This window comes from Lycorma delicatula, chromosome 3, assembly GCF_047948215.1.
Source record: "Lycorma delicatula isolate Av1 chromosome 3, ASM4794821v1, whole genome shotgun sequence".
NCBI lineage: Eukaryota > Metazoa > Arthropoda > Insecta > Hemiptera > Fulgoridae > Lycorma > Lycorma delicatula.
Genome location: NC_134457.1, coordinates 26,571,019 through 26,598,639, shown reverse-complemented (window position 1 = coordinate 26,598,639; position 27,621 = coordinate 26,571,019). Strand labels below are relative to the sequence as shown.

At 33.7% G+C, this 27,621-nt stretch overlaps 1 long non-coding RNA gene across 1 annotated transcript; it reads right to left on the bottom strand.

Annotated features, from left to right (window-relative positions):
* Window positions 1-11,144: 11,144 nt before the first annotated feature.
* Window positions 11,145-27,551, bottom strand: LOC142321474 (uncharacterized). The gene is made up of 3 exons (XR_012755643.1): window positions 27,323-27,551; window positions 16,002-16,112; window positions 11,145-11,644 (listed from the first exon to the last, which is right to left on the bottom strand). It is a non-coding gene; the product is annotated as an uncharacterized LOC142321474 (long non-coding RNA).
* Window positions 27,552-27,621: the final 70 nt, after the last annotated feature.

Here is a 27,621-nt window from a genome sequence, read left to right as displayed (position 1 = left end):
TTATCCTCTAAAGAGAATCAACTTCATTTAAAGAAGGCAAAGTCCTGTAAGGACATCAGACAGGATTTCTGAGATCTGTAGCAAAAGAAACAAACCTGAAAATCTCTTCTAATTAATATTTTACATCCAGTGATCATTTCTAATTTGATACTTACCGCTTAACACCATAAACCTGAAGAATACACGTGCACTAGCTGCTTTAAGAAAACTTTAATTACAGTCAAATTTGTTTATTAAATAGATATAAAATGTATATGTCATTTCTTAAACAAAATTGGACCGTGTGGTCACTGATCTCTATATAACTGGATAGGGGATCCTTATGGCGTAAAATACAATAAAATGTTCAATATTGACCCCACAAGTTTAGTTGGTCTATGATGAACGCTTCTTCGAAAATCAGCTGATTTCGAAGTCGAGAGTTCCAACGTTCTAGTAAAGGTAGTAGTTACTTTTATACGGAGTTGAATACTAGATCGTGGGTACCAGTGTGCTTTGGTGGTTTTTATTCCCCAAGACCACCGATGATGGTTCACCAGTTACGCATTGCGATTCTCAATGGTTGCATGGCCTCTAACCTCCCGGGACCCCACAGGATCCGGTGAATCCGTGCCCTATGGGGGTCGCTCACCCAGTAGGCCGGGACTCGATCTTTCCTTTGCGCCATATCTCAAACCAGATCCCCTCCAAGAAGCAAGGAGGGAATCTGGCCGGATCTCCGGTCTTTTCAATTTTCCCCTAACTCAACGGTCAATCATCGAGAGCGGCCCACCTCAGCGAACCGCCCTCTCATAAGCAGGGCTGCCTTGTATTTCCCTACCTCCAGTAACTGTCCCCATACCACTCCCTAGCGTCACTCCCCTTGATTTGTATTATTCTGGTTACCATACAGGCTACGTTATCCCATTCATGTTTTCCTTTTAGCATGTACTGCAGCGTGTTTTCCGGATGCAATTGACTTATTCCAAATCAGTGTCTAATCTCGTCCATCTATTACATCAGTATATCGATATAGTCACATATGCGGACACAATTCATATTGCAGCTCTCCTCTGCAGAGCAGATATCTTATTTAAGTTCTTCTTATCAAAGGCCTCGCCCCACGTATAAAATAACTGTCATTGCAATTGACAAAATCAGTCTCCTTTTCGATGAACATGGACCTGCTTAGTATGTGGTAATGAGCCTGCTTAGCTTACCAATCACAGCCTCGGGACGCTGCGTTACCTTGCTCAAGTGCTCCGTATGTAGCCTACGATCTGCAACGATACGCATAGATATTTAATACATCTAGATATGAGGATTATCATGCCACCTACTCTGACTCCTATTTCTCCGATTCTTCTCCTGCCTGTTAAGGCGACTGCCGGTGACTTATTAGGCGCTAATGTCAGTCCTTTTTCTTCAAGCCACATTTGTATACTATCGACCGCGACTGCTGCACAATCCTCCACTTCTTGTTCGTCGGCATAAGCTATCTGTTCGGCGTCCCCTTCAAACTCCAGTCTCAATACTCCGTCAAAGGTCCAAGAATAGACCCTTGTGGAACCCCCCGAATATCTCTACCGGAATTTCGCCCTCCTCGGTAAATACATGTATTTTACTCTGGAGTAGATAAGAGTAAAATAATTCTTATGCCCCTCAAATAATTACTAATATTCCTTTCTCGTAATTCTTCGTTGATTACAGAGAGAGCCGAAAGCTTTCCTGACGTCTAGCAGGACCACTAAGGAATCCTCCTTTGACGCCAGGTGCTCAGTATGCAGACCAGTTAGAATTAAAACGCATCAAACGTGGACCTCCCCTTCACAAAACCGTATTGTCTAGGGAACAATCCCCCGTCATTTCTAACTCCGCCAATTCACGATCAACAATGTCTTTTAAATAGTTTACTGATCGTGTTTAATAGACAGATAGGTCGATACGTGACTCCTTCCATCTCTGTATCCCTCTTCTTCAGTACCAGAAACATTCGTGCCAATTCTCAACACACCGGAAACGAGAGCCCTCTAGGGCCTGATTAAAGGCGTCTAACACAATCCAGGGGTATCTGGCCACCATTTCCTTGACTAATTTACCTGGAACCAAATCTGGTCCTGGACTCTTGTTGGGGTGTAATGTCACCGCAGCATTCTTGAGCTCCCCGATCGTGAACCTCGCGTTGTATTAAATTGTCATCTCTCTCCATTCTGACTCAACTACTGGGAAGACTTCCTCTACAACTCGCAACGCCACCTCACTAGAAAGAGGGAGGCTGATCTTCCAAATCGGTCCATGACCAGTTTGTAAGCATCCCTCAGGGGTTTACTTCAAGGTCTTCCAGCAGTTCATGCCATGCTCTGACGTTGGCGTCCTTTATTGCCTTTGTTAATGCCTTCGTGACACGGCAGTAATCTTCTCTTAGCCCCTCGTCAACCCTACCGTTCCTTTTAGTATCTTGCTGCAGCCTCCTCCTCGAGGCAAGAATTGCAGCTCTGCTTTCGGCTATGACAGAGGACCACCAATAGACTCTACGCTTACTCGGACCTTCCCTTAGCCTAACATGTCTGCATACATTTTCTACGTATTCAGACAATCTTTCTGGCGTGATCAGAACATACTCGATACCTCGTCTACGACATCTGTTGTCACTGTCTGTAGGTTTCTAAAGTGAAACTAACTAGTCCAGGCCGGACGTGCCCAACGGTAAAGATGATGCGTGGTGGTCCGTGACAAATTCTTCTTGTCACACTAGTCAACCACACATCTCAGAAATGGTCGACCTGAGACTGTACTTCACTTAAAACTCGTATATATCATCCTCTGAAGTAATACCTGACGGTAATTCCCCGATGATAAACAGGAAAAAAGTGTTCAATATTGAAGCATACTCCAGCGCCGCGGAATGAGCTGCTGGGAAATAAATAAAACCATTGTAGGCATACGCGACTATAATAGTGATGGTAGGATGCGTACTTTACTTAAGTCAGATAACCAAAAGAACGGTCATTTTTGCAACACAAGCAGAAATTTACGGACAGTTATAGAAAATTTATATAGAGATCAGTGTTCAAAATACAAAATCAGAACACTTCTACTGCATCGGTTGAAAAGTGGTTTTATACGTATATTACATCTGCGCAAGCAACAATTCATTTTAGTTAGTTCTACCACTCATTTAGTGTTCAAATTTTACCAATTCCAATACACGAGATCCCCTATCCAATTTTATAGAGATCAGTGCGAGTGGTTTACAGTAGTGATCATATACGGGGGTTTGGCTGGGGAAGAATATCACCGGACCAAGAGAAGCCTCAGGGAGGAAATCCGGAAGGCCTGGGATCGCTTGATATAGGATCTGATTGACAAACCGTGGGGGAGGGCTTATCTAATCGTCATGAAAAGGTTTGGTAAGCGACTCCCTCTCCTTTCCAAGGATCAAACGACGAGAGCGGTATCAACCCTCTTCCCAGTCATGGATCTGGATTGGGTGAAGCGCGATTTTCAGACCTTCGGAAGAGGATCTGTGGACTGCGGCCCTGGTAATTACAGGACAGAAGAGCCCCGGGACCGGACGAAGTTCCTGGCATTACCGTTAACAACCTGGTGAGTCACCACGCCTGGGTAGTATTAGAGCTCATGAACAAGGCGTTGACGAATCGGACTTTCCCTCAAAATTAGAAGGAGGCTAGACTGGTTCTGCTCCCGAAACCGGTTACTGAACATCAGTAAGAAAGGTACAGACCAGTCTGTCTTCTAAACGAGCTGGCGAAGCTTTACGAGAGGCTGACTGTGAACCGAATATGGGAAGAAATTGGCTAGAGGAGGACTCTCAAAGGAAAGCGACCGTTGACTCTATTCGTTACGTTGTGGACTGGGCCAAGACTTTGGGGCAGGCACCTGGCGAAACGCATTTTATAGTGTTCCCTGGAAGGGATCAGGAGCAGGGGCCTGAGTGAATATCTGGTGGCGATAGCTAACAACTATCTCCACGATCGGAGTATCATCGCCTATACAGAAGAGGTGATGCGTTTCGTCACTAAGTGTGGGGTTCCACAAGGGTCGGTGCTAGGTCCACTCTTGTGTTATATGATATACGACGACCTCCTGAAGATGGAGCTTCAAGACTGGGCAGAGGTGGTCACGTATGCCAACGATCTGGCACTACTACTTGCTAGCCGCACGGAAAGGCAGGTGGAAAACACCGCCAATATTGCAATAACATGAATCAGTGTCTGGCTACGGAGGAAAGGAATGAAACTTGCTCCAAGGAAGACGGTAGCTATTGTGGGACGCGTGGACTTCAAACTATAGCAATCGAGGTTGACGGGGTTAGGGTGGTGGAGTGCAAGGTATCTAGGTAGATAGATCAGGGCTCTTCACCACCCATCTCCGGGAGATGAAAACTAAATGTGAAGCAGTTATTGCCACATTAGGTCGACTGATGGCAGTGCGGGCAGGCCCTTAGCCCAGCAAAACAAGACTGATTACGACAGCTGCGCGGTCAACACTTACGTATGCAGTTCCGGTCTGGGTGGACGCACAAGATTTTAAATGAAATGTGGACTGGGCAGCGATTAAGGTGACTGCTGCATATCGGGGGATGCGGTGCAAGTGATTGCGGGCATCCCTCCGATCTCGAGGTGCAGCAAGGTGGAAGACAGCGGCACGAATCGCAGGGTCTTTGGGATGCCTCGCGAAAAGGTGCTTGGACTCAACGGTTGATCCCCCTGGATTCAGAGGAAGCATGGAGAGGTTTCCCACTTACTCAGTTTCTTTCGTGGCACGGGAAGTATGGGACCTATCTTTTCAAGTTCAAGCGGCGAACTCTTCATATTGTGTTAACTTTGGATAGCTGGACACCCCAGAGCACAAGATTTACCGTTTTGAAAAGTGGGCGAGTAGCCGACTACAAGGACTGGATTGGCTGATGCCAGAGAACACGGTCGGCCATATGCTTTAGGAACAACACCATGGGAGGAAGAGGTGACCAGACTGGTCACGTGCATCCTAAAGACCAAGCTGGAATGGGGCCGACTGAAAGAACAAGCGGACAATATTGGCGGTGAGGCTCCGGTGACGGAATCATTGTTACAGTTACTACCATTTCGTGTTTAATGTTTATTTTATGTTAGTTTAAGATATAATTGTGTGTTTTCAAGATATGTCAAGTGGCCGTTGTGGTTATGACTGTTGTTTTGTACAGTTAATTAAACCCATCGTGGTAACTTCGTGCTGGGCCAAACCACGGATATTTTTGTTCTTTTCTTTTTAAACGTACTACATTGCTGTAATTGTGTATTTTTTCATATGCGTTTCCTTATCAATCAATTTTTTTTTGTATCTATGTATCTCACCTTACCGTAGTTACCTTACCTTAGTTTTCATACACGGTTCTCCTTTTTTCTGCCTGGATCTAATGGATAGAAAGGCTGTTAGTGTTCTCCTTGTATATATTTTTCGTTGTCGTGTCCTCCATTCGAGATCGGTCTTTCTATGAACAATAGATTACCCAAGCAAGAGTCCTTTTGGGGTTCGCAATTAAGTAGTGATAGATTTTTGATTTTTTTTGTACATGATGATTTTTGTATATGTGTATTTTATTTTGTTCTATATGTCAGGTTAGATATGTATATAGAGGTGTTGAACACGGGCCGTGTTTTATTTACCTCCAAATTAATTAACGTTTTAGTATATAAACTGTTTATAAGGGACTTGTTGGCCTTTCTGTCTGTTTTTCATTTAGTATATCAATGACGCAAGTCGTTCTGATTCTTTGATATGTGAGCATTTGTTGCTCAGGGATCTTTATTAAAAAATATATCTAGTCGTAGGTCCTGTTACTTTTTTGTTCAATTTTTATATGTCTGTTCTTACCTTTTAGGATGTAAGGTCCATAATGACGAGTTAGCATTCCAGTAAGGTGACACCTAACAATACTGGGAGTACGTCACGGGGTTATTGCATAGAAAATAAGTATATTTTAAAAAAAAAGACTGGCGAAAAAAACGAGATCGCCAGGCATCGAATCGTGGACTAGAGAGGTAGCCTCAATGCTGAGGCCGTTTTAGTCACCCACACGCAAGAGTGGTTGGATTGGGGCTCCGATGAAGCATTGAGGACCCTCAAGGTATGCGAGGTGGGCGCGTGATTCAGAGGGGGTATGCGTGGGGTGCATACCCGGACCCTGATTAGGATATAAGGACGGGAAAAGTAGCGTTCCTGGGGAGAGGTGTCGTGGCGACCAGACGTGGTGGTCATGATGTCTCAATGAACCAGGAGGGACCCCCACCTACAGTACAGCGTTTTTAGCTGCAAGCACAGGGTGGGTTATCTACAACCACATCACTCAGGGCTGACCGAGGCAGCGTCTTCTAGGCAATTACCGGTTGCCCCTGAGTATTTAAAAATGGCCTGAAAAATATAAAAAAAGGTACGATTCAGGACACCAAAATGAGAAAAAAGTTCATATCTGGGATCAAGTATTCAACCGTGATTTAAGATCTGATCAGTGCTAAAAAAACAACTGATTAGTAATGGTGGTGACATTTATTGTTATGTTAATCTACTAAACAATCTACTAAAAAGATTGTTGTGTATTTTAGATTACACTAATGGTTAAATCATTGATAGACATTGGCAATATAATTTGTAAAAATGTTTAAGCAAGGAGTTTATTATATTGTCACCACCATGCTAAAGTAACGAATGTGAAAAATTGCATTTTCTAGATTTGTCAGTTTATGACTAATCTAAACGTCCTGCATGTTGTGCTAAATTATCCATTCTCTTTTAGGAAGCCTAGTTTAAACCTTTTCACTTTTATGAATATGCATTCTTATTCAAAATTTAACATTGAAGTTGTTTAACTCTCCTGAAAAGTTAAGTTTTTCACATTTGTTACTTTAGCATGGTGGGGACAATATATTATTTGATAATGTATATTTATTGTGTTCTCACAGCTTTTTGCAAAACACAAATCAAATTTTGTCATCAAATATTAATATTTTGTCAGTGTTATATTAATGTACCAAATCTAAACTAACATTTGTTGTGCGTTTGATATTACAATAATTGTTAAATCGTTTATAGACATTGCCAATAAAATTTGCAAAAATGTTTGACTTAACAAGCAGTGTAATATTATATATTATTTGATACTGTAAAATTATTTTATGTGCCCTCGTCGCTTTTTAAGTCCACAAATTAAATTTTGTCATCAAATATTAAATGTAAATTATTTGTCAGTGTTATGTTAATGTTCTAAATAATCTACCCTAATATTTGTTGTGTATTTGAGATTACAATTATGGTCGATAGACATTGGCAATATAATTTGTAAAAGTTTTTAAGCAAGCAGTATCAGTATATTACATATAATTTGATAATTTAAATTTATTTTGTGTGCTTTTGCCACGTTTTAGGTCAGAAATTCAAATTTTGTCTTCAAATATTAAATGTAATCTTATAGCAAGCCTTTCCCAAAACCAATTTGATATAGTAATGGATAATATGACCAGGAATTTGTGTGTATACTACATTGGTCATACTACATATTACATGAGGTGTACCCTAATTATTTTAACAAGATGTGTAACCCATTTTGATAACTGTTATATTATTGATGATGATGATTATGATCGCTGAACAATGAACTCTGACCTGACCCAATCGGTACCCATTGAAACGTGATCTTTGATCTAATCGGTGCTCATTGAATGGGGATCAAGCATTCAATGAACGGTGATTTATGACCTGATCGGTGCTCAATGAATAATGGTGATCGTGATCAGATCGTTGCTCAATGACAGCTGATAAGTGATGGTGGTGATTATTTGTCAGTGTTATGTACCCTAATACCCTATCCAGTGTTATGTACCCAGTGTTATCTACCCTAATATTTGTTATGTATTTGAGATTACAATAATGGTTAAATTGTCGATAGATATTGCCAATAAAATTTGTAAAAGTAAGCAGTCAGTGTATTATATATTAGTTGATAATGTAAAATTATTTTATGTGCTCTCGCCGCTTATTAGGTCTGCATATCAAATTTCGTCATCATATATTAAATGTAATATAGCAAGTCTTTCCCAAAACCAATTTGATATAGTAATGGATAATATGACCAGGAATTTGTGTGTGTACTACATTGGTCATACTACATATTACATGAGGTGTACCCTAATTATTTTAACAAGATGTGTAACCCATTTTGATAACTGTTATATTATTGATGATGATGATTATGATCGCTGAACAATGACTCTGACCTGACCCAATCGGTACTCATTGAAACGTGATCTGTGATCTAATCGGTGTTCATTGAATGGGGATCAAGCATTCAATGAACGGTGATTTATGACCTGATATCGGTGCTCAATGAATAATGGTGATCGTGATCAGATCGTTGTCAATGACAGCTGATTAATGATGGTGGTGATTATTTGTCAGTGTTATGTTAATGTACTAAATAATCTACCCCAATATTTGAGATTACAATTACGGTTAAATCGTCGATAGACATTGGCAATATAATTTGTAAAAATTTTAAGCAACCAGTATATTACATATTATTTGATAATTTAAATTTATTTTGTGTGCTCTCGCTGCGTTTTAGGTCAGAAATTCTGTCTTCAAATATTAAATGTAATCTTATAGCAAGTCTTTCCCAAAACCAATTTGATATAGTAATGGATAATATGACCAGGAATTTGTGTGTGGACTACATTGGTCATACTACATATTACATGAGGTATACCTAATTACTTTAACAAGATATGTAACCCATTTTGATAACTGTTATATTATTGATGATGATGATTATGATCGCTGAACAATGAACTCTGACCTGACCCAATCGGTACCCATTGAAACGTGATCTTTGATCTAATCGGTGCTCATTGAATGGGGATCAAGCATTCAATGAACGGTGATTTATGACCTGATCGGTGCTCAATGAATAATGGTGATCGTGATCAGATCGTTGCTCAATGACAGCTGATAAGTAATGGTGGTGATTATTTGTCAGTGTTATGTACCCTAATACCCTATCCTGTGTTATGTACCCTAATACCCTATCCAGTGTTATCTACCCTAATATTTGTTGTGTATTTGAGATTACAATAATGGTTAAATTGTCGATAGATATTGCCAATAAAATTTGTAAAAGTAAGCAGTCAGTGTATTATATATTAGTTGATAATGTAAAATTATTTTGTGCTCTCGCCGCTTATTAGGTCTGCATATCAAATTTCGTCATCATATATTAAATGTAATATAGCAAGTCTTTCCCAAAACCAATTTGATATAGTAATGGATAATATGACCAGGAATTTGTGTGTATACTACATTGGTCATACTACATATTACATGAGGTGTACCCTAATTATTTTAACAAGATGTGTAACCCATTTTGATAACTGTTATATTATTGATGATGATGATTATGATCGCTGAACAATGACTCTGACCTGACCCAATCGGTACTCATTGAAACTTGATCTGTGATCTAATCGGTGCTCATTAAATGGGGATCAAGCATTCAATGAACGGTGATTTATGACCTGATATCAGTGCTCAATGAATAATGGTGATCGTGATCAGATCGTTGTCAATGACAGCTGATTAGTGATGGTGGTGATTATTTGTCAGTGTTATGTTAATGTACTAAATAATTTACCCCAATATTTGAGATTACAATTACGGTTAAATCGTCGATAGACATTGGCAATATAATTTGTAAAAAATTTTAAGCAAGCAGTATATTACATATTATTTGATAATTTAAATTTATTTTGTGTGCTCTCGCTGCGTTTTAGGTCAGAAATTCTGTCTTCAAATATTAAATGTAATCTTATAGCAAGTCTTTCCCAAAACCAATTTGATATAGTAATGGATAATATGACCAGGAATTTGTGTGTGGACTACATTGGTCATACTACATATTACATGAGGTATACCTAATTACTTTAACAAGATATGTAACCCATTTTGATAACTGTTATATTATTGATGATGATGATTATGATCGCTGAACAATGAACTCTGACCTGACCCAATCGGTACCCATTGAAACGTGATCTTTGATCTAATCGGTGCTCATTGAATGGGGATCAAGCATTCAATGAACGGTGATTTATGACCTGATCGGTGCTCAATGAATAATGGTGATCGTGATCAGATCGTTGCTCAATGACAGCTGATAAGTGATGGTGGTGATTATTTGTCAGTGTTATGTAGCCTAATACCCTAACCAGTGTTATGCACCCAGTGTTATCTACCCTAATATTTGTTGTGTATTTGAGATTACAATAATGGTTAAATTGTCGATAGATATTGCCAATAAATTTTGTAAAAGTAAGCAGTGTATTATATATTAGTTGATAATGTAAAATTATTTTATGTGCTCTCGCCGCTTATTAGGTCTGCATATCAAATTTCGTCATCATATATTAAATGTAATATAGCAAGTCTTTCCCAAAACCAATTTGATATAATAATGGATAATATGACCACGAATTTGTGTGTGGAATACATTGGTCATACTACATGTTACATGAGGTGTACCCTAATTATTTTAACAAGATGTGTAACCCATTTTGATAACTGTTATATTATTAATGATGATGATTATGATCGCTGAACAATGAACTCTGACCTGACCCAATTGGTACTCATTGAAACGTGATCTGTGATCTAATCGGTGCTCATTGAATGGGATCAAGCATTCAATGAACGGTGATTTATGACCTGACCGGTGCTCAATGAATAATGGTGATCGTGATCCGATCGTTGTTCAATGACAGCTGATAAGTGATGGTGGTGATTATTTGTCAATGTTAAGTTAATGTACTAAATAATGTACCCTAATATTTGTTGTGTATTTGAGATTACAATAATGGTTAAATTGTCGATAGAAATTGCCAATAAAATTTGTAAATTAGTTGATGATAAAAAATTATTTTACATGCTCTCGTCGCTTTTTAGGTCTGCATATCAAATTTGTCATCCAATTTTAAATGTAATCTTATAGCAAGTCTTTCCCAAAACCCATTTGATATAATAATGGATAATTTGACCAGGAATTTGCATGTGGACTATATTGGTCATACTGCTATTTTAAATGAGGGGTACCTAATTATTTTAACAAAATTTGTTTCCGATTTAAATAACTGTTGTATAATGTTTGACTTTTTAGTAAGCGGTATGTTATATATTTGATAATTTAAATTAATTCTATGAATAAATTTACTTCAAACAACTGTTCAAATACACATACAATTGGGAGTGAACAGATGCTATAAGTATGCAAGATATATGACTAACACTGTAGTAGTGGTAAGAATAATATTCTGCTTTTTATAGATTTTCTTTAAACTTTAAGGGACTTTCAAATGTAAACTAAACAATATGACTTCGTGCCCAACTTTCTCATCTCGACTCTTAGTGAACCAAAAGTAATCAAAGAATTTTATTGAGAAAATCTATTAATTCTCTGTGAAATTTTAAAAAATCTTAGGGAATTTCACGTATGGAATTAATAATAACTGTTCTTAACTTTATCTTTTTCCAGATATTGATTTTTATAAAAATTTACTAATTAATTCAATTTTTTATGTACCTGGGCATTTTATTTTAATCTCTGTTGGTGCATCACTTCTGTCTGAAAAATATACAAATAAAAACTTACTATAATTAAAAAACAATAGAACAATGTTAAAGCCTGACTGAAAATTATGATGTTAATTGTATTTTAATCCTAGCAATTTTCAAGAAAATTAGAATTTATGACTAAAGTATATATTTTATAAAGAATAATAATCTGCCGATTGGTGTGTTCTCAATCCAATATTTATAGGCACCCAATATGGTACAAAGCTAAAATTGATGTTTACGTTGCCACTGATTGTAATAATTACAAAAATTAAAAAAATATTAAGTTTTTTCAATAGGAAAAGAGCAGTAAACATTTTTCCAAAATTCTTACTTTAAATTTATGACTAGTGAAACGATAATACCTTCAAATGTAAAGGGTATACCCACACTCAACAGGTAGAAATAAAGTGGGAGGAGAGGTTTCAATGAAGTGTTGCACCTAAAATATTCACAAACAAAAGTTTCCTCGGGTATCTTTAGCCGCAGTAGTAGAGTAAAGCAGTTCAGACAATTTTGATGCAATAAATTAAATATTAATTTATTGCATAGATATTATATTTATTAATAATATAAAATATAGTATATTTCCTCCTCTATGAATCATGAGACCTTGCCGTTGGTGAGGGGGCTTGAGTGCTCAGGGATACAGAGTAGCTGGACCGAAGGTGCAACCATATCGGAGAGGTATCTGTTGAGAGCCAGACTAAGGAATGATTCCTGAAAGAAGGCAGCAGCTCTTTCAGTAGTTGTTAGGGACGTGAGTCAGGACGACTTAAACGGCCGTATATACATCACTCAGTCTTCTGAGTACTGCGCAGCTGAAAGCAATGGAAAACTACAGCTGCTTTTTTTCCAAGAAAATGTGGCTCTCTGCATTTTCACATAGCAATAATGGAGGCGCCTTCCTTGGTAAAATATTCCGGAGGTAAAATAGTCCCCCGTTCGGATCTCCGGGTGGGGACTACTAAGGAAGGGGTCATCAGAAAATTAAAAAATAACACTCTACGAGTCGGAGCGTGGAATGTTAGAAGCTTGAAAAAGGTTGGTAGGCTAGAAAATTTAAAAAGGGAAATGGGTAGGACAAATGTGGATATAGTAGGAATTAGTGAGGTTCGGTGGGAAGAGGAAGGCGACTTTTGGTCAGGTGATTTTAGAGTAATTAACTCAGCGTCAAATAATGGGCAGGCAGGAGTAGGTTTCGTGATGAACAAGAAGATAGGGAGGAGAGTGGAGTATTTCAAAACGCATAGCGATAGAATCATTGTAATAAGGATAAAATCAAAACCTAAACCGATAACGATTGTTAACGTCTATATGCCTACAAGCGCCCATGATGATGATGAGGTAGAGTGTGTATACGAAGAGATTGATGAAGCAATTAAACACGTAAAAGGAGATGAAAATTTAATAATAGTTGGAGATTGGAATGCAACCATTGGAAAAGGCAAGGAAGGAAATATAGTGGGTGAATACGGGCTGGGCAAAAGGAATGAAAGAGGGGACCGACTTATAGAATTTTGCACGAAGTATAAATTAGTGATTGCCAACACCCAATTTAAAAATCATAATAGAAGAATATATTCTTGGAAAAAGCCAGGCAATACTGGAAGGTATCAGATAGATTATATCATGGTTAAGCAAAGATTTAGAAATCAACTCGTTGACTGCAAAACTTACCCTGGAGCAGACATTGATAGCGACCATAATTTGGTGATAATGAAATGTAGATTGGGGTTTAAAAACCTGAAGAAAAGGTGTCAGATGAATCGGTGGAATTTAGAGAAGCTTGAGGAAGAGGAGGTAAAGAAGATTTTTGAGGAGGACATCGCAAGAGGTCTGAGTAAAAAAGATAAGGTAGAAAATGTAGAAGAAGAATGGGAGAATGTTAAAAAGGAAATTCTTAAATCAGCAGAAGCAAACTTAGGCGGAATAAAGAGAACCGGTAGAAAACCTTGGGTTTCTGACGATATATTGCAGCTGATGGATGAACGTAGAAAATATAAGAATGCTAGTGATGAAGAAAGTAAAATGAACTATTGGAAATTAAGAAATGCTATAAACAGGAAGTGCAAACTGGTGAAAGAAGAGTGGATTAAAGAAAAGTGTTCAGAAGTGGAAAGAGAAATGAACATTGGTAAAATAGACGGAGCATACAGGAAAGTTAAGGAAAATTTTGGGGTACATAAATTAAAATCTAATAATGTGTTAAACAAAGATGGTACACCAATATATAATACGAAAGGTAAAGTCGATAGATGGGTGGAATATATTGAAGAGTTATACGGAGGAAATGAATTAGAAAATGGTGTTATAGAGGAAGAAGAGAAAGTTGAGGAGGATGAAATGGGAGAAACAATATTGAGATCTGAATTTAAGAGAGCATTAAAAGATTTAAATGGCAGAAAGGCTCCTGGAATAGACGGAATACCTGTAGAATTACTGCGCAGTGCAGGTGAGGAAGCGATTGATAGATTATACAAACTGGTGTGTAATATTTATGATAATGGGGAATTTCCATCAGACTTCAAAAAAAGTGTTATAGTTATGATACCAAAGAAAGCAGGGGCAGATAAATGTGAAGAATACAGAACAATTAGTTTAACTAGTCATGCATCAAAAATCTTAACTAGAATTTTATACAGAAGAATTGAGAGGAGAGTGGAAGAAGTGTTAGGAGAAGACCAATTTGGAAGGACCAAGGGAGTCCGACAAGGATGTTCCCTATCTCCGTTACTTTTTAATCTTTACATGGAACTAGCAGTTAATGATGTTAAAGAACAATTTAGATTCGGAGTAACAGTACAAGGTGAAAAGATAAAGATGCTACGATTTGCTGATGATATAGTAATTCTAGCCGAGAGTAAAAAGGATTTAGAAGAAACAATGAACGGCATAGATGAAGTCCTACGCAAAAACTATCGCATGAAAATAAACAAGAACAAAACAAAAGTAATGAAATGTAGTAGAAATAACAAAGATGGACCGCTGAATGTGAAAATAGGAGGAAAAAAGATTATGGAGGTAGAAGAATTTTGTTATTTGGGAAGTAAAATTACTAAAGATGGACGAAGCAGGAGCGATATAAAATGCCGAATAGCACAAGCTAAACGAGCCTTCAGTAAGAAATATAATTTGTTTACATCAAAAATTAATTTAAATGTCAGGAAAAGATTTTTGAAAGTGTATGTTTGGAGTGTCGCTTTATATGGAAGTGAAACTTGGACGATCGGAGTATATGAGAAGAAAAGATTAGAAGCTTTTGAAATGTGGTGCTATAGGAGAATGTTAAAAATCAGATGGGTGGATAAAGTGACAAATGAAGAGGTATTGCGGCAAATAGATGAAGAAAGAAGCATTTGGAAAAATATAGTTAAAAGAAGAGGCAGACTTATAGGCCACATACTAAGGCATCCTGGAATAGTCGCTTTAATATTGGAAGGACAGGTAGAAGGGAAAAATTGTGTAGGCAGGCCACGTTTGGAGTATGTAAAACAAATTGTTGGGGATGTAGGATGTAGAGGGTATACTGAAATGAAACGACTAGCACTAGATAGGGAATCTTGGAGAGCTGCATCAAACCAGTCAAATGACTGAAGAAAAAAAAAAAAAAAAAGTATATTTATTAATACGCCAATAAAAAATAATTCCACATCAGTAATAACAACTGGTCTTATCTATAAATAAAAAAAAAGCTGACTTTCCCAAGGGAGAAAAAATACCTTGAATTATTCTCAGCAGGGCCTTGTTGTGATCACTACAACCCAAAATTAAATTTAAATACAATTGGACCCCACAAAAATTCATAGTCTCACGCAACTGGTAATTTTACCCTTCCTAAAACTAATAAAATGATGGTGAAAATTATAATGAAACGGGAAATATTGGCAATGCTTTATCCTGATTATTTCTAAAATCAAATGAATGCATCTCCAACAATATTCATGCGCATACTCAATTAGTATAAATATTAAAACCATTATAAGTATGTCATCATTAAATCATGTAAAAAATTAGCAATTACAAAAGCAAAATTAATTTAACAAAATCTCAAGGATAAGCAAAATTGAAAAAAAAAATATATATAACAAATAAATTGGACTAATATGTGTTTAAAGTGTATCAGTGGTGATTCATTCCACTGATAACTTAACAATTTTTTTTTGCCCATACACTCACACACACAATGCAGTCTATGAAACCATGCCTTAAGAAGGAAAAATCTTTTTCTGGTTTCCACCGTTGCTGACAGAACACAAAATTATATAATTGTTGACGGTAAAATCTACCTTCTATCATAAATATGGAATTGATTTTTCAAAGCTGTTATTCTGAAATGTTATTAAATAAATAATAAGAGTTCTTACCTTTAACGTTATTCCAGATGTTGATTCTTTTTTATGATCATTTACTAATTACTTAAATTCTTTATATACCTGGGCATGTTATTTTAATCTCTGTTGGTGCATCACTTCTGTCTGGAAAATATAAAAATAAAAATTTACTATAATTAAAAAACAATAGAACAATGTTAAAGCATGAAGGAAAATTATGATGTTAATTATATTTTAAACTTAACAATTTTCAATAAAATTAGAGTTTACAACTAAAGTATGTACTAATAAACAATAATAATCTGCCGATTGGTGTGTTCTCAATCCACTATTTATAGGCACCCAATATGATATAAAATATGAATATGATATAAAATTGATGTTTACATTCCACCTGATCGTAATGGTTACAAAAATAAAAAAAAAAAATATTGAGTTTTTTCAATAGGAAAAGAGTTGTATACGTTTTTCCAAAACTCTTTATTTATCAATTAGTCTGAATAATTCAAAATTAATTTTTATTTATTTATTATAATTGAAATACTAATTGCAATATAGTTAATCAGAATGTATTTGCTTTAAAAAATTAGTCTAAAAAAAATTCTTGAAAATTACATAGCCATTTATTTACAAAAATGATTGTTTACATCAGATTGTAAAAATTTGAAAAACTTAATCTTTTCCTTACATTAAAAAAAAAAAAAGTAATTCACTTGTTATTCAAGTTGAATTAATTTAAAAATATCAGCTGGTTTGAGAGAGTTGAGCTTAGAAAAGATTCACATATTTCCACCATAGATGGTTTGAAAATAATGATAATATAAAAATCACAAACAATTGGTATTGATAAAAAAAAACAGTAATTATATAATTATAAAAGTACAAAAAGATTACAAATCTGGAATTAATAGTTTATTTTTGTAAACTTTCCTAAAGGCGATAAAACTTCCTAACTGTCAATAATAGACACTAAACATACTCAAAATTTTAATTTTTGAGAGGAATTTCCGAACCCTTTGAAACAAAATCTATAGTGAGGCAACGTGATGGTCTCTTCACTAATATTGTTCAACTGCACTCTGGAAAAGTTTACTGAGAAATAGAATAGGATAATACAAATACTTAATAAAAATGGGGCACAACATCTATATGTTTAAATGTAAACATTTTAGCATCTGCTGATGATTTGGTAACTTTGGCAATAGACATTAAAGAATTCAAGAATTAGAAAAATGTGCAAACAAAATCAAGCTGCAAATTTCATATAATTGATTCCAATAATAAAAGTAGAATCCAAACCATGAAAATTTCAGAATAAGAATCAATCAAATAGGTACAAAAATTTAAACATTTAGGTGAAATAATTACGCTGAATGTTTTTAAAAAGAAGAAGTAAAAGCCAGACACAAAAAATGAAAGTGGCTTTCAAAAAAATAAAAAATTCTTATTCAAAAACCCATAATTAAGACACTAAGAAACATAGTTTTAGAGAAGTATTGTGTGGTATGTAAGGTCTACAAAATTTTTAAGGAAAAATCTAGTACAGTTAAAAAAATAATTTTAAGAAAACTCTACGGTCTAAACTCAAGGATAATTCTTATAAATTAAGCAAATTAGAAGAAATTTACAGAAATTTTGAAATGTTATAATTTAGAAAAAGAACTCAAACTTTATAGTTACTTAAATTGAATGGATGATACTAAATTAACAATTTTTTTTATAAAAGGAAATCCTAAATAATTATGTTTAATGTTTTTAAACTAGTCTGTTTCAGATTAATAAAAATCTTTCTTCCAAATGTCTTATGCAGCTAATTAATTAATTTATTAACAGCACATAACAATTCACAAAAATACAATATATATATATTTTACCTCATTCCTACAAGAAGAAGCAGATTTAAAATGGAGCTTCAAAAGTCTTTTGCAAGAAAAATTTTATCAATTTGAATATAATTTAATAACATATGTATTATTTCTTTTTTTTGTTATGCTGTTAAATGAATAAATATATACTGTACTATGCTTTTCACATTTGTATAACAAATTTGAGTTTATTAATAAAAAATTTTGAAGGTGTAATTTAAATCATTTGTCTCAGGTAGTAAATGTTTACGTGTTTCTTTATGTACAAATGTTAAACACTTTAAGCAAACCATTAAAATAGACAGCTAGAATGGAGAAATCATTAATTAGCTACTTAATATTCAGCAGGAATAACCAATATGCAACTGATCATTTTGAATAAAATCTTTAATTTTGTGATTAGAACTGATAACAAGAAAATAATGCAAAGTAACTTAGTTGATGAACACAAAAAAAATAATATTAAAACAGTAAAAAAAGTTTCCAAAAATTTAGGTCTAAATTACAGTTTGGTTCAAATTAACTATAAATGTTAACGTCATAATCACTTATATTTTTAATTTACCTAGTATACCTCTTTATTTATCACAATTTATCAAGTACACCTCTACAAATACTTAATGTGTAAAGCCGCCTTCAAAAACTCACTTTAATATTATATACAGTAATTCAACAAAATTAATTAAATGCCATTACTTACATTTTTCATCCACTTATTTAGAACAGATTAAATATGTATAAATCATTACACACTTTTAGTACGTGGAGCAAGGGTAAAAAATGTTATTTCACTATTCACAGAAACCAATCAGTAGATCTATAAAATAATTTTTCGTAGTAAGCATTGGCGACCTAAACCAACAGACAAACCGACGCCACTAAATTACTTAAATAACAGCTACTAACGTAACGTTTGAAAGGACGCTATCTTTGCATCAATATTAAACCAATCCTTTACTGCCGACATTTTGATTTTTAAAGTCTACGCGGGAAACAAGTCAATTGTAAATCTTTTGAATGTAACGTTAACTAAATGTATTAAAACCAATATTATTTTGTAACTTATAAAACACCAAATAAAAAATAAAAAATAAATTAAAATACTATCTATATTTATAATATATTATTAATTCACACGAATTCATAATTTTTTTTTTTAATACACTTCTTAATTTAAGTAAAGGAAGCAATGTGTTCGTGAAAAATTTCGGTTTTCAGATTTAAGCGGAAATATCCATTTTAACCATCTTTGAATTCATTTTGACTACTTTCGGCGTGAAGTCAGTATGTACGTTTGTATCTCGCATAATTCAAAACTGATTAGCCGTATCATGATGAAAGTAACAAGGTGTAGCATTGCGCACAGTATTCGGCGCGCATGCGTATACGCTCGTCCCAAAATCTCATTTCTACCGGGTTATTTGAACATATAAGTAAGGGATTTTGGGACAAAAGTTTTTAGTTGTACAAAAATTTTGCAAAATTTTAAATACATGATAATGATTAAACGAGCTAACAATCGAATATTTATGAATGATTATTCACTTTCAATATGAATTAGTATTATTTGGTACTGATAAAGTTGTAATATTATTAAAAATAATAAAAAAATTTTTTTTTAATAATCCTGAATAAAAATAAATATTTTATACAAGTCTATTGATTCTTAAGAGTATTGAAATTGATTGTTAATTAAGATAAAATTCAAAATAATGAATGAAAAGTGCAACTGACACAGTGATCTTATGAAGTGCAACTGACACTTCGTGTCAGTGCAAACTGACATTCTTCGTGTAGCGTGTGTGGCTCTATGGTAACGACTCCTTTTTTTATTCGTGGGGTTCGGTATCGAATCACCGATAATTTTTTTTTATGCTCATAAAATATTTTTTTTACTAATATTATTTTTCATTTATTATGTGAAACTATTTAATGCTGTTAAAATGGAAAATCAACTAAATGGGAGATAACTTATTTCAAAATTTTATAACTAAAGATCTGATATTATTTATTTTGGTCAATCTTCGGAATTGATGATTTTTTATTTTAATTAAAAATATTATCGCAAAACAATTTTTAAAAGAAATTGCTTTTAATAATCTAATTTACACGGGAAAATGAGATATTACTTATTTTTTTTACGGATACCAAAATGAATATTACTTTATAATACTGAAATAAAAATAAAATAAAAAGTTGTTGAATTTTATATTCAATAAACATATTTTTCTAATGAGTCAAATGAAATGCACGGGATTTTCTAGGTAAACCATTTTAAACCACGTGCAATAAAGACAACAATTACAAAAGGGTCGGTTTTGGTTTTTATGTTAATAAAAACTATTTTATTTTCTGTTTCATATAAAATGTTTCCATTATATTTTCATTTTGAATTAAAATAATTAAAGTTAATTATTTTCTGAACCACTTTGTATCTAATAGTACATTAATAATTAATTCAAGGTAAATTGTTTATTAAGAAAAATTATTAGAAATTATTATATTGTTAAGAAATAAACGAAATTAATCATTCAGATCATAATTCTCGACTCCAAATACAATCAATTAAATTTTATATAAAATAAACAAAAAAGCCTACACTCCACATTTATTTAGAAGTGCGTGCACACGCACACGTGAGTACGGCACTTCCTATTTATAAATATTAGAGTAAAAATCCACATTTCGACGCCAGTTTTCATATACGTCAATAAATTTTATTCTTTTATGTTTCAAAAGTTTGTTTATTTTTGATAATTCTGCCTTTAATCACATTGATGTCTTGCTTCTGTTAGTGCGCCAACCGCATAAACGAATTTAAACATCATGGCGGGAAAAGGATTTTGGGACGAGCCACTGCGCAACGCTGGATAGAATTTAAAATTCCTTAGTCTGGCTCTCAACAGATACCTCTCCAATATGGTTGCAGCTATTCTGTATCACTGAGCACTCAAGCCCCCTCACCAACGGCAAGGTCTCATAATTCAGAGAGTAGGAGGAGTAAACCAGTATCACTCTTCATTTACACTCATACATATCATCCTCATTCATCCTCTGAAGAATTATCTAAACGGTAGTTACCGGAGGCTAAACAGGAAAAAGAAAGAAAGTATCACAAAGTAAAAAATATTATTTGCTTACATCAGTAACCACTTAACAGCCATAATAAAAAAATAAATAAATGCATTGTCAGACGATCAGCTCTGTGAATCTGACAACGTTGATTTTGTTGTCCTTGGATGGGATTGCAAGAAAATAAACAGTAATATAAAATTCAACTAACATGTTTTCAAACACTTGCTGAAGATCACATATTGCTCGATGAAAACCGGCATACACACTACCTAAATTAGTTTCACGTACAAACTGCTGACACATCATAATTTGTAATAACAAATGATGTGATGTGAAATGGTATGCTGAAGATGGGTCATCTGAATGATGCTGAAGATGCTATGCTGATGGGTATGCGAGCACCTCTTACGAGGTGCTCGCATACCCATCTTCAGCATCAACTGGTAACAAACGAAGTGTCCCTGGGGCACTGTTTTTGGAGGTGCAATTGTGTGCTATTATATAATATCTCTCCAGACAATTTTATGATTTTTAAAATCCAAACTGGGTATTGTAACTATGTTGAAGGCTAACTTTTGCATACTACAGGTACAATCTCGATTTAAGAGCTCATGAATTTTTCGTCACCAATTGTGTATGCATCCACATTAGTTACTATTATTCTATCTTTTGTAATTTAGTTTCTTTTTCAGGATTCTGTAGAGCCTGAATACTATAATTTTTATTTACCGGTATTACTCTCACAACCATGAAGATAATGTACACTGTAGAATCCAGGGAGTGGAGCTCTCTGGGTAGATGGGAATAGCTACTGAAGCAAGCTTTGCGGCCACAGGGTAGGCCTCATAGCCCCAGGAAGCTCGAGGAGCCCCTGAGTTGGCTCTGGGATTTGCCTGGGCTGAACTGAGCCTCAAGGGTCCAGGTTCTGGCTAAATGGCTAGTTACTTTATACTTTACATACTCATATAATTAAATATAAGCTGTTTTTTCTTTTAATATGGACTCATTTTAAATTCTCTGGTTTTCTTTTTCAGTTGGATCGACTTATTTTTCCCTGAATTATAACTTCAAAAAGCTTTTTACTGTTCAGATATTATCTATTAAAGATTATGTTTATTAACAGAAATAACAGAAGAAGTAAAAGTAATACTGCTTATCAGTATTCTTTATGCCTGATTTAGTTAAAATGAATGAGTGTCAACTGCAGACCACAGTTATTTCAGCTGGAACTTGTCATTCGTACATTTTGAAAATCTATTCACAAAAAAAATGTCTCTAGAATAAACAAAATAACGTAGGAAAATGACTCTGAATATCCTAGGTAACATCCTAGGAAAATGGGCTGCAAAATTATGCAGTCTGACAATTTTGTGCTTGTTTTTTCTTCCTTTACTAATTGTGAATTTAAAATAATTAATTATTATTTCTATTTTTAGTAACACAAGTGCAAAATCTTAAGATTATATAATTTTACGATCCACTTACACAATTTCACCTGTTACAGATGAAATTGTTTAAGTGAATCTAAACAAATGTAAGTAAAAATGTTTGTCGATTAATCTGAACAAATAATTCTGTTCATAATAAGAGGCTTAATTTAAATTTAATAAAACAAATATCTATTATAGTATTAGGGGCTATTAATGATAAGAAGTTAGAAGGCTGTTCTTTTGGATTTTCAAAGTTAATTATTTAGTAGAAGGTGTTATTGAGTACACATATACCAAATTTTATTAAATTATTCCAATCATTCTTAAGATATAAATTTTTATTGAAAAAAAAAAAAATTGTAGAAAGAGGGAAAATTAAGTGATTTGGATTATTTTTCCACATGAACTTTTTTAAATTTTGATGTGAATCAGTCCCTTAAATTTTTTTGATACCACCCACAACACTCTTCATAAAAGAATAACTGTTTATACATGAAATAAAAGTAAGACAAATTTATGAAGATGCTAAATATATCAAATAAATACAGAATACCAATTTAGGTCCACAAAAATTCATCTGGTTTCAATAGTGAAGAACTAAAATGTTTGGCTTGACTTTGCATATCAATCTAGGCAGATAATGTTTTAATTATATTATGACAATTTTATTATATTACATAGCAATATGATAATAATAATTAATAGTGTAATGATTACATATTTGAATAAATGCAACACAAAAAATATACTACTTTTCTTTTGCTTTTTACCATTCTGAATGGGAAGTTTTCTAAATAAAATAAGTGAAATTTGATTGCTTTCTTGTGCTGTGAGTAGATGTCAAAAATGTAAAGTTGAATGGGAGCATTTTTTTTGATTGGCCAACTTTACTTTTTTGACATCCACTCACAGAACAGTCAATCAAAAATTAACCAATCAATTCTCACTTTTTTTTCGGAAGCTGTTAGTTCGTGGAACTCATGGAAAATGTGGAACGTGGAAAAGGCAAGGAAGGAAATATAGTGGGTGAATACGGGCTGGGCAAAAGGAATGAAAGAGGAGATTAACTTATAGAGTCTATCAAAGACTCTATCTAAAATTATACTTTGTTGCCCCAAAATATAATTTAGTAATTGCAAACACCCAATTTAAAAATCATAATAGAAGAATATACACTTGGAAAAAGCCAGGCGATACTGCAAGGTATCAGAAAGATTATATCATGGTTAAGCAAAGATTAAGAAATCAACTCGTTAACTGCAAAACTTACCCTAGAGCAGACATTGATAGTGACCATAATTTGGTGATAATGAAATGTAGATTGGGGGTTAAAAAACCTGTAGAAAAGGTGTCAGATGAAAATTTAGGTGTCAGATGAAAGGTGTCGGTGGAATTTAGAGAAGCTTGAGGAAGAGGAGGTAAAGAAGATTTCAAGGATGACATCGCAAGAGGTCGTAGAGAAAAAAGTTAAAGTAGAAAATGTAGAAGAAGAATGGGAGAATGTTGAAAAGGAAATTCTTAAATCAGCAGAAGTGAACTTAGGCAGAACAAATAGAACTGGTAGAAAACCTTGGGTTTCAGACGATATATTGCAGCTGATGGATGAACATAGAAAATATAAGAATGCTAGTGATGAAGAAAGTAAAAGAAACTATCGGCAATTAAGAAATACTATAAACAGGAAGTGAAAACTAGCGAAAGAAGAGTGGATTAAAGAAAAGTGTTCAGAAGTGGAAAGAGAAATGAACATTGGTAAAATAGACAGAGCATACAGGAAATTTAAGGAAAATTTTGGGGTACATTAATTAAAATCTAATAATGTGTTAAACAAAAATGGTACACCGATTTATAATACGATAGGTAAGTCAATAGGTGGGTGGAATATATTGAAGAGTTATATGGAGGAAATGAATTAGAAAATGGTGTTATAGAGGAAGTTGATGATGAAATGGGAGAAACAATACTGAGACCTGAAGTTAAGAGAGCATCAAAAGATTTGAATGGCAGAAAGGCTCCTGGAATAGACGGAATAACTGTAGAATTACTGCGCAGTGCAGGTGAGGAAGTGACTAATAGATTATACAAACTGGTGTGTAATATTTATGAAAAAGGGGAAGTTGTGTCAGACTTCAAAAAAAGTGTTGTAGTCATGATACCAAAGAAAGCAGGGACAGATAAATGTGAATACAGAACAATTAATTTAACTAGTCATGCATAAAAAATCTTAACTAGAATTCTATACAGAAGAAGTGAGAGGAGAGTGGAAGAAGTATTAGGAGAACACCAATTTGGTTTTAGAAAAAGTATAGGGACAAGGGAAGCAATTTTAAGGCTCAGTTTAATAGTAGAAGGAAGATTAAAGAAAAACAAACCAACATACTTGGCATTTTAAAAAAATTAGGGTTCAAATACAGAGATAGAAGACAAATTGCTATCATTTACATGAACCAAACAGCAACAGTAATAACTGAAGAACATAAGAAAGAAGTCGTAATAAGAAAGGGAGTCCGACAAGGATGTTCCCTATCCCCATTACTTTTTAATCTTTACATGGAACTAGCAGTTAATGATGTAAAAGAACAATTTAGATTCGGAGTAACAGTAAAAGGTGAAAAGAAAAAGATGCTACGATTTGCTGTTTTTTAAACTATAACTTAAATTAAAACTTTTTTTTTAAACTATAACAGAAAGTGGCTTCTTCAAAACAAAAAAAAATATAGTACATTTAATAACTAATTCAGAGTTGTATCTTACTGTGACAATGTCTTATCTGTTCAAGCAGCGTCTTCACGAAAAGAATTCACATTAACTGAAGCCAATTAAGTAACAGAACCACCTATGACCTCACCCATTTATGTTCCATTTACTTCTGCTGGATTATGTAATTCTATGATAGTTTATGATAAAACCATCATGATGTATTATTTATAAATATTATATTCAATCAAAAAGCGAAATTAACACAATAAAAAACAGTAGTTTTGCCTGAAGTCTTATACTGTTCGAAAGGCCTACGGAATTTCTTAGGAAAAAATAATAAAAGTTGTAAATATACAAATATGTAAATAGAGCAAATAACACACTTTTAGGCAGTAAAATAAGATAAGAAATCCAGAAAGAAAAACAACAGAAAGTTTAGAAATTGAATTACAATGTTACAAATTAAAGTTGATGATTTTGTACCTAACTAAAAAAAATTGGTTTAAAATATTCGTTCTCAAAGTGGGTGATAATGCTCCCTTGTAAGCACTGGAGGCAATCTGGGGGCTTACAGAAAATTGGGGGTGTTCAGGCAGTCTACAAAGGCGATGACCGATTAAAAAAAAGGCAAAAATTATGTTTTCCTGATATTTCAAACTAAATACCTACCTACTACACTAGTAGAAAAATTTTTCAATTGAAGGCTTTGTTTAAATATTGTATTGTTATCACTATTTAATTATTGTTAATATGCTATCACTATTGTTATATAACTATACACAATTAAAATTTTTCTGAAAGCAATTTTAATAAAAATACTTCTAAATATGATTAAATATGTGTTTTCATTGCTCATTTAAAATGTTAAGTTTCAACTCAGAAATAAGATATGCCACATTTAAAAACTAATTGCAATTATTATTTTTAATAGATGGTAAGTTTAAAAATATTGGGGGCACTAGAAAAGTTTTGATTTTCAATATGGGCGGTGGGTGAAAATTTTGAGAATCAATGGTTTAAAAACACATTACTATAAGATTACTACACCATATAAAGGAAGAATCATGAATATTTTCACTGTACAAATGGGCTAGCCAGGGGTTTGTTAAGACCTTCATCATTTGGCCACTAGCATTTTACTTTATAATCTTCAATTTCCAGCATCTTACTCTGCACAATGTTGTGGAATAATCAAACTGTAAGGAGTTGTAGTAGGGTATCATCTTACCCAAACCTCCCACCCACTGCTGAGTTGGTTATAATTTAGTAACGAAAAGAATGATCTAGTATAAAAAATATGACAAGATATAATGTTAAGAATTAATTAACATGTAATACTAATTAAACACACTGAGATCAAAAGATAAGTAGAATTTTGGAGAAGTTTTTAAACATAACTTGAGCTTATTATCACAAATAAAAATACATTTTGAATTGTTTTGTAAAAGAGAAAAATTAAAATTTGTTTTAAATCAATTTAAGAAAATTATTTTCCTTGCAGAAAAACTGATTCATTAACTTCTTCCATTTTCCTTTAAAAATCTGAATTCTAGTTTTAATTCTCTAAATACATTTGTTTTTCATTTACTTTTAATTGAGTCCATGTTAGGTTTAAAGTTTGATTACCAGTATCAGATTAATGAAAGAAACTCTTTCTTCCAAAATGCCTTATGCAGCTAATTATTATGTCATTCCTATTTACTCCAGGAAGGTGCCAATAATTAGCTACACATGACTTGGGAGAAAAATTACATTAATCTGAAACTCAATTATTAATAATTTTAGTTTTATGTCATTTTTTGTCATGCTGTTCAATGAATAAATCCACTATGCATTTCGCAATAGCATTATTACAAATTTGAGTTTATAAACAAAAGTTTTTGAGGCTTACATTATCATTAGTGTGAGGAAGTAAATGTTTAATCAAACCATTGGAATAGATAGCTAGGATGGGTAAATCATTACTTTTTATTCAACAGCAATGTACCAGTATGCCTTAACAACATTGAAACTAATTAGCATGGAAATTAGAACTAACAAGCATGAATAATAAAATGTAACTTTGTTCACGAGCACAAAAAATATTATAACATTAAAAAAGTTTCAGATAAGATACACAAATGTTAGGTCTAAATTAACTATAACCATAACATCCTAAAAATTACTCATAGTTTTAACACAATTAGTATAAAGTACAACTGTATATAATTAATGTAAAACGAGTTCAGAAACTCACATTCATATTATGTACAATTAAGAAAATTAACTATATGTCACTACTTACTTTTTTTAGTAGAGGACAAAGGTGCAAAATAGCATCATTTCATTATTCGCAGAAACCAATTGGTAGAACTATCAAAATAATTCTCTTAATAAGTATTCAAGTAAGATTATCTAGACTAAAAAATTAATCTACATCGTTAAATTGAATAATAATCGTTAAAGGTACCACTAGAAAAGACGCTACACAACCATGTCGGATGATGTATTAACGCGTTCTCACGTTGCTTACGAGATGTAAAAAACAACCTTAATCTGCCGACATTTTTGATGGGCATTTTAAAATCTACGCGGGAAACAGAT